At 34.3% G+C, this 6,765-nt stretch overlaps 1 long non-coding RNA gene across 1 annotated transcript; it reads left to right on the top strand.

The window, feature by feature from the left end:
• The first annotated feature begins 4,913 nt into the window (after positions 1-4,913).
• Positions 4,914-6,545, top strand: LOC143626656 (uncharacterized). The gene is made up of 3 exons (XR_013152459.1): positions 4,914-4,959; positions 5,535-5,630; positions 6,153-6,545. It is a non-coding gene; the product is annotated as an uncharacterized LOC143626656 (long non-coding RNA).
• Positions 6,546-6,765: the final 220 nt, after the last annotated feature.

Below are 6,765 nucleotides of genomic sequence, written 5' to 3'. Positions count from 1 at the left end.
TTAACTGAGTTTTTCTAACCCAGTTAGCGTAAAGGATATAACGTGTAAGAAAAAAATGTTTAAAGGACACCGCATGCAAAGAAACTAAAAAAAGGATACGAGCCGTAATTTGGCTTTTTTTAAAGGACAAAATTTGTAATTCTGTCTATATAATAAAAGGAAAATGTAGTGGTGTTGTCAAATCAGTTAGTTAAGTACACTATTCACAGAAGAAATAAGAGAGATGAGCTACTATCACGCTATTTGAAATGGCGGATGTCAAGACGACATCTTCCATTTCAAATAGCGGATGTCTAAAAAAATACATTTTGACATATAGGGGTATTGTAACATCCAGAAATTTTATAATATTAAATAAAAAAGAGTTTATGTTTTGAAACGTGTGTTAATATTGAATCAAGATTAAATAAAAGAAAGAAGTATAGACTTGGGTAATTAAGGTGGAATAAACGGATGGGATGGGCCTTGGGTCCATGGGCTTAAGAGAGTATAAATACTCTCTTAAACCTCTCTAAAACCCTAGATCCTCATTTCCATATTTTCATAATCTCCACACACTCAAAACACACACACATAAACCTAGACCTTACGACCATGGGTAAGAAGGAAAGAATCCAAGACCAAAATCAAGCCAAATATTGTAAGATCTTTGATATACAAGTTATATAAAGATTTAAAGTTCATAACCAAGCTAACCGTGACCTAACGAACACATAAAGGTATGTTCTTTACATTAAAGTATACGATTTTATGAACAGTTGGCCTTGAAACTTAAACCTAGAGTAGATGGGCTATAAACGAAACATAAAGTAGCAAACTTGATGTTAAAATGAACTTAACGAACCAACGGTTATGAATGGCTCGTTTAAAGAAACCCTAGATCTAGTCTTAAATGTTTCTAGCTATAAAGGTTCAAACTTTATGGTTACCCGGGTTAAGCTTTGGTCGGGAACGGTTAGGGAAACATTTATGAGTCCATACCGAGCCATGACAAGGCGTTAGGGTTAAAACGGGTAAAGATAACGATAATAAAGGACCAAACCGTGACCTAATATTTTAATAAAGTTCAGCTCGTTCGATGACTTTTGGGATTTAGATCACTTTTTGATCCTTAGATCACTTTTGATCTTAGATCACTTTCTGATCCTTAGATCACTTTTGATTTTAGATCACTTTCTGATTCTTAGCTTACTTTGTGATCATTAGCTTAAAATATGAAAATATTCTAAGTATAAAGTCATCTAAATATAAGGCAAATAGATGAGATCAAACTTAGTCATTTTTGGCTGAAATACAAATGAGATGAAAATATTCTAAGTATAAAGTCATCTAATACAAGGCAAATAGATGAGATCAGACTTAGCCATTTTTGGCTGAAATACAAATGGGATGAAAATATTCTAAGTATAAAGTAATCTAATACAAGGCAAATAGATGAGATCAGACTTAGCCATTTTTTGCTGAAATACAAATGGGATGAAAATATTCTAAGTATAAACTAATCTAATACAAGGCAAATAGATTATATCAGACTTAGCCATTTTTGGCTGAAATACACATAGGATGAGTATTGATACGTGTAACTTATATACAGTTAGCGTAGCTTAATTAAAGAAGGGATTAACAATTAACGGAGAAAGAAACATGATCCATGTGAGTTTCTAGCCCCATTTCTTGTTATGTTTTCGGGGCTGTGTGCATACTCGATGTGATAGTTAATACACTTACCTTAAATGGTAAGTGGATGTCATGCATGATTTATATGTATCCATATATGTCTTGAATGAGAATGAAAGCTTTTCGGTACGTGAACGATATTCAGATATTGCATGTATTGCCAAGGGAAGTGATTAGCTCCTTACATGGATATTAAATAATAACTTATATACAGTGTTCCTTCTATGGATAATATATAGAGTTCCTTCTATGAATAATGTATAATGTTCCTTTTATGGATAGCAGAGTGTTCCTTCTATGGATAATGTAGTGTTCCTTCAATGGATAATATAGTGTTCCTTCTATGGATAATATATATAGTGTTCATTCTATGGAAAGTATATAGAGTGTTCCTTCTATGGAGAACATATATAGCATGAGTAATAGTAATGGTTCTTTTAATAGATATTATGTGATGTTCCTCTTATGGATATTTATACAAGGTTAAAGTAATAATACGTATCTGCGGATACTTGAAGGAATGTATGAGAATGAAATGTATGTTGTCTGATTAACTATAACTCACTCAGCGTAGCTGAGATGCATACCTGTAATTGTTTCAAATATGCTAAAAATTTGATAGTGAGAGAAAATATGCTAAAAAATTTGTTTCAAATACCGAGTATCGTTTCTTTGTAGGGAATCATACCTGTAATTGACAGCATGTATCATGCTGCTGATCAACCTGAGATGCATTCACAAAAACATGAAAGTCTAAAAAGAGAGGGAACCTTTCCAAAGACTTGTTATGGAAAAGTGATAGCTAGTGCAAAGACACAACATTGCATAAGTGGCCGAATGGAAGATATCCCACCTAAGCATTGGGCCAGATCCCATTTCAGTGGTAGGTTAATGTAACTTTTTCCTTATGTAACTTGCTCCCATGCCATACTTGTTCATGTAACTTTTATATATATATATATATATATATATATATATATATATATATATATATATGCAATTAGGTCAAAGTGTGATGTTCGATCTCCTAAAAAATTTGTTTGAAGTTTTCAATAAACAGCTAATAAGGGGCAGGGATAAACCGATCATAACTTGCTCAGAGAATATAAGAGAGATCGAGTATATGATAGCGTGGTAAACATGATGATTGGAAAATGTGAAATGTGATGCTCCTTTGACACAAACTGCTGCAAAGACATTTAACCAAATCAAGAATGAATTCTCAATATATTTTTTAAACAAGTATCAGGTCAATGGACCATGGATGATTAGTGTGTGGTCAATATGAAGACTAGGAGCTGTGCATGTAGGAAATGGGAACTAACAGGGATGCCCTGCAAGCACGCATTGGCCGTTAACTCTGTTATATATGTTAAGAAATGATGTCCAAGTTGGTTTAGCAGATTCATAGACACCTGGAAGAAGGCTTATAAGAACACGATTGATCGACACAATGGAGTTATGGACTTCATCATCTTGTCCAACAACATTTCTACCTCCCAAACATTCTATTCAAGTTGAAAGGCGAAGAAAAAAGTTTGTAGAGATGGGAAGCTAACTACAGATGGCGCATCTATCATATATATGCACGGAATTTGCAAGGAAAAGGGACATAAAACAAGAAGATGCGAGTGACAGGAGACTTCAAGAAAGCCTTAGTTAATTATAATGTTTCCTTTTGTTATTATCTATGTATGAACCATATAGGTAAGAGATCCTTCCACACCACCCATGATCCTCTCACACCTTTTTTTTTCTATACGGCTCGTATAGGGCTATACAGTCGTATAGCACCTGAATTGTGTCAGTTTGTGTCTGATGTTGTCGGCCATCGTTTGTAGTGCCTCGTATAGCCCTATACAGGCCGTATAGGCCTATACGGTCGTATAGGCACTATTTATAAAAAAAATGAAGACCATATATCTAAAATATGTGATTTATACGGGTCGTATCTGGCTCGTTTATCTTAACGGGCATAAATGTTGAGCTCAAGCTTAGCTCGTCAAAAGCTCAAGACTGTTTGTGGCTAGTTGACCCAACTTGTTTATTATTAAATTTTCTAAAAAAATTAAGGTTTTTTTAATATTCTAGGCATATTTGTAGCTTACATATAATAAAAATTTGAGGTTTTTTTTAACATCTGATTCACATACATTAAGCTTAGAGAACTGAAAATCTGTCTATATGGGTCGTATAGCACTATACGGCTCGTATTGTCGTTTTCCGGCGGCGATTAAGGCAGTCTGAATGTTCTGCAAATGTTTTCTATACGGTCGTATAGCCCTATACGACCTTATATGTTTTATGGCTTGTCAGAAAGCAATACGAGACATTTAATGCCTATACGGCTCGTATAGGCTGCAAAAAGCTGTTTTTTCCCCTTTGTCAGTCATTCGTACCTTATACGGCCGTATTGGCCTATACGAGCCGTATAGACATGTGGGGTGGTGTATGAGGATCACATCCCACCATATATTATGGTTTATTTTTGGGTTGTTATCTATGTATGAACCAGATTTGATGGTTTATTTTTGGGTTGCTATCTATTTATGTGTGAACCTATGTATGATTATGGCTTTGTTGGGAATAATGACTGGTAGTTGATCAAAACAGCAGGTCATACCATTTCAGAATGCATCAGCAGCTGTTTATTTATGTCCAGTATTGATGTGTTTAATTTATTTCATGTAACTGTGACGAAGAATCCGTCTTCATGTTAGTGTTAAAACGTTGGTGTTTGGAATACATTGCACTCATATGTTTATGTAAAATTCAATATGTTTTATGTTACTAAAACAAATCCAATAAATGCCCAAATGTTTCTTATTTGTATGGAATCCTTCGTGGCCTTTACTATGGAGTGAACTGTGAATGGACCATTGAACGAAATTATTGAAGAAATTGTTGGAAATATCCAACCTTTTAAAGGATAGTTTTGTAATTCAGGTTTTAAAGTTTTTTTAACATTATTTCAAATAATTTCAATTATTTACATAACACTTGATTTGACGCCTGAGTTGATATTTTTTTTCCAACGCAAAATGCATTTTTCAAACATAATATCATATTTAAGCCTAGACAACAAATAATGCATGCAAAGCAAAATTCGTTTTCATCGCACCTTAATTATATATTATCTTCACAATGTGGCCTAAAATTGATGATTGCAATAGTCGACTTCATCCAACGGTCATAACTCATCTGCATAGTACCATTAAAGTCGATAAAACCCAGCACACTATCTGCATTTTTCATCGCTAGCTCTCTCATTTTGGTTTCAAGGTATGGTTTTCTAGCTCTTGATCTTATATCTATTCTCTTATTAAGTACTCACTCAATTGATCCTACTTAAATATATCGAAACTAGTGATTTTGGGTTCTATGATATAGAGTAGCAGATCTAGTGCTTTTATAATTGTTTTACTACGTTCTTTTATACATTGTTTTACTATATATGTATGTGTTTGTTGTTTGATCATACGATAAAAACCGAACATCTGTTGCTATTTTTGTATGCAATTTTTAGAATAATGAATATAATTATAAATTATATATTTATATGTATATATGAATATAGCTTCATCAAATATTATATATTTTGTGCGTGTTAATATTTATATCAAATGTTAGATGTATTTGTATGCATCTGTAAGTAATCATTTAGCTACCGTACATGTTCACTTTTGATTTTTTACACCTTATATCATTAATTATTTGGAAACGAATTCTCTATGAGTTCTTGTCTCAATAAGACTATTAATTCTTACTATTCATATAGTACAATATGAATATACCACATCCGTTCATTATATATGGATGATGAGATTTCATTGATACAAGGTAAATAAGTTTTGCAGGTAAAAAACAAGCTACCATGACTCATCGCAAGTTTGAGCAACCAAGAGATGACTCGCAGGGGGGTCTTCCTAGGGCTGCCCGTCACAGTGGAGAAGGTTTAAATAACAAATGCAGTCAACTATATACTCACAGTCTAACATCTCTCATGGTGTTTCAAGCTGCCATGCCGGACAACCGATTTAACCAAACAATGTTTTGATCATGGTCATAAGTCATAACGACCAGCCAGATATTGGCCGGACGACCGTGTTGACCAGCTTTTTTTTCAAAGTTTGACCCCTATGGTCAGAACTTAGAACAACGATCCAAATGTTGCTCAAACAGCCGTTCTGGCCATTGATTTTCAAAGTTTGACTTGTTTGGTCAAAACGGTTGTCTAAGTGTCTTGTTTTTTTGGACGGCGTTTGATGGTGTGAAATCAGATATGGGGTGGTGTAGCTAATATAGCATGACCCGCAATAAATATGTGTATCTGTATTTTTATTTTGCTTAACCTACTAGCTTTCATTGGTTGGTTATTGTTCAAGACATTGATGATATAATTTATTTACACTACATCTATTATCTTTTTAGTAATGTTTTGATTGCTTATGTTTATTTTTCGTTGTGCTATGAAGGTGGTGTGACCCGTTTTCCCCGCAAGACCCATCGTGGCCTTCGTAAGGTTGCATGTATTGGAGCTTGGCATCCAGCCAACGATGATTTTGGTGTGACCCGTTTGCCCCGGAAGACCCATCGTGGGCTTCGTAAGGTTGCTTGCATTGGAGCTTGGCACCCGGCTACTGTTGCCTAGTGTCCCTTGGAAAGTTGTATGATGCAGTTTATTGTGGTTTGTGCTGAGGATGTGGCCGTTATGTTATACTGGTCTGGTTGTTAAGTTTTATGTACTATGTTCCTAATAATGGATGGTCGTATGCTAGTAGTGGATGGTTTGATTGTAATTATATGATGTGATGCTGGCTGGCCACCTGTGTTCCTATTGAATAATTGTAATTATATGATGTGATATATATATATATATATTAATTTACAACTATTTTGTGCATAAATGGTTGTACTTCTTCCTTTTAGCATTGTACATGTTGGGTTGGGTTGAGAGACTAACACGTGTTCTATGTGGCTTTACACCTACTTTGTAACTTTAATACCCACCGATCTCACTGACACTCTGTCTCTTTCTCTCTCCGAGTTTTTTACTAAAATGGGATTATAGAAAAATTATTTACCAAA

The sequence above is a fragment of the Bidens hawaiensis genome, unplaced genomic scaffold (assembly GCF_021521415.1).
Source record: "Bidens hawaiensis isolate Kalapana, Puna unplaced genomic scaffold, B.hawaiensis_p1.1 tig00004474_1, whole genome shotgun sequence".
Taxonomy (NCBI): domain Eukaryota; kingdom Viridiplantae; phylum Streptophyta; class Magnoliopsida; order Asterales; family Asteraceae; genus Bidens; species Bidens hawaiensis.
This window is presented reverse-complemented; position numbering and strand designations above follow the sequence as displayed.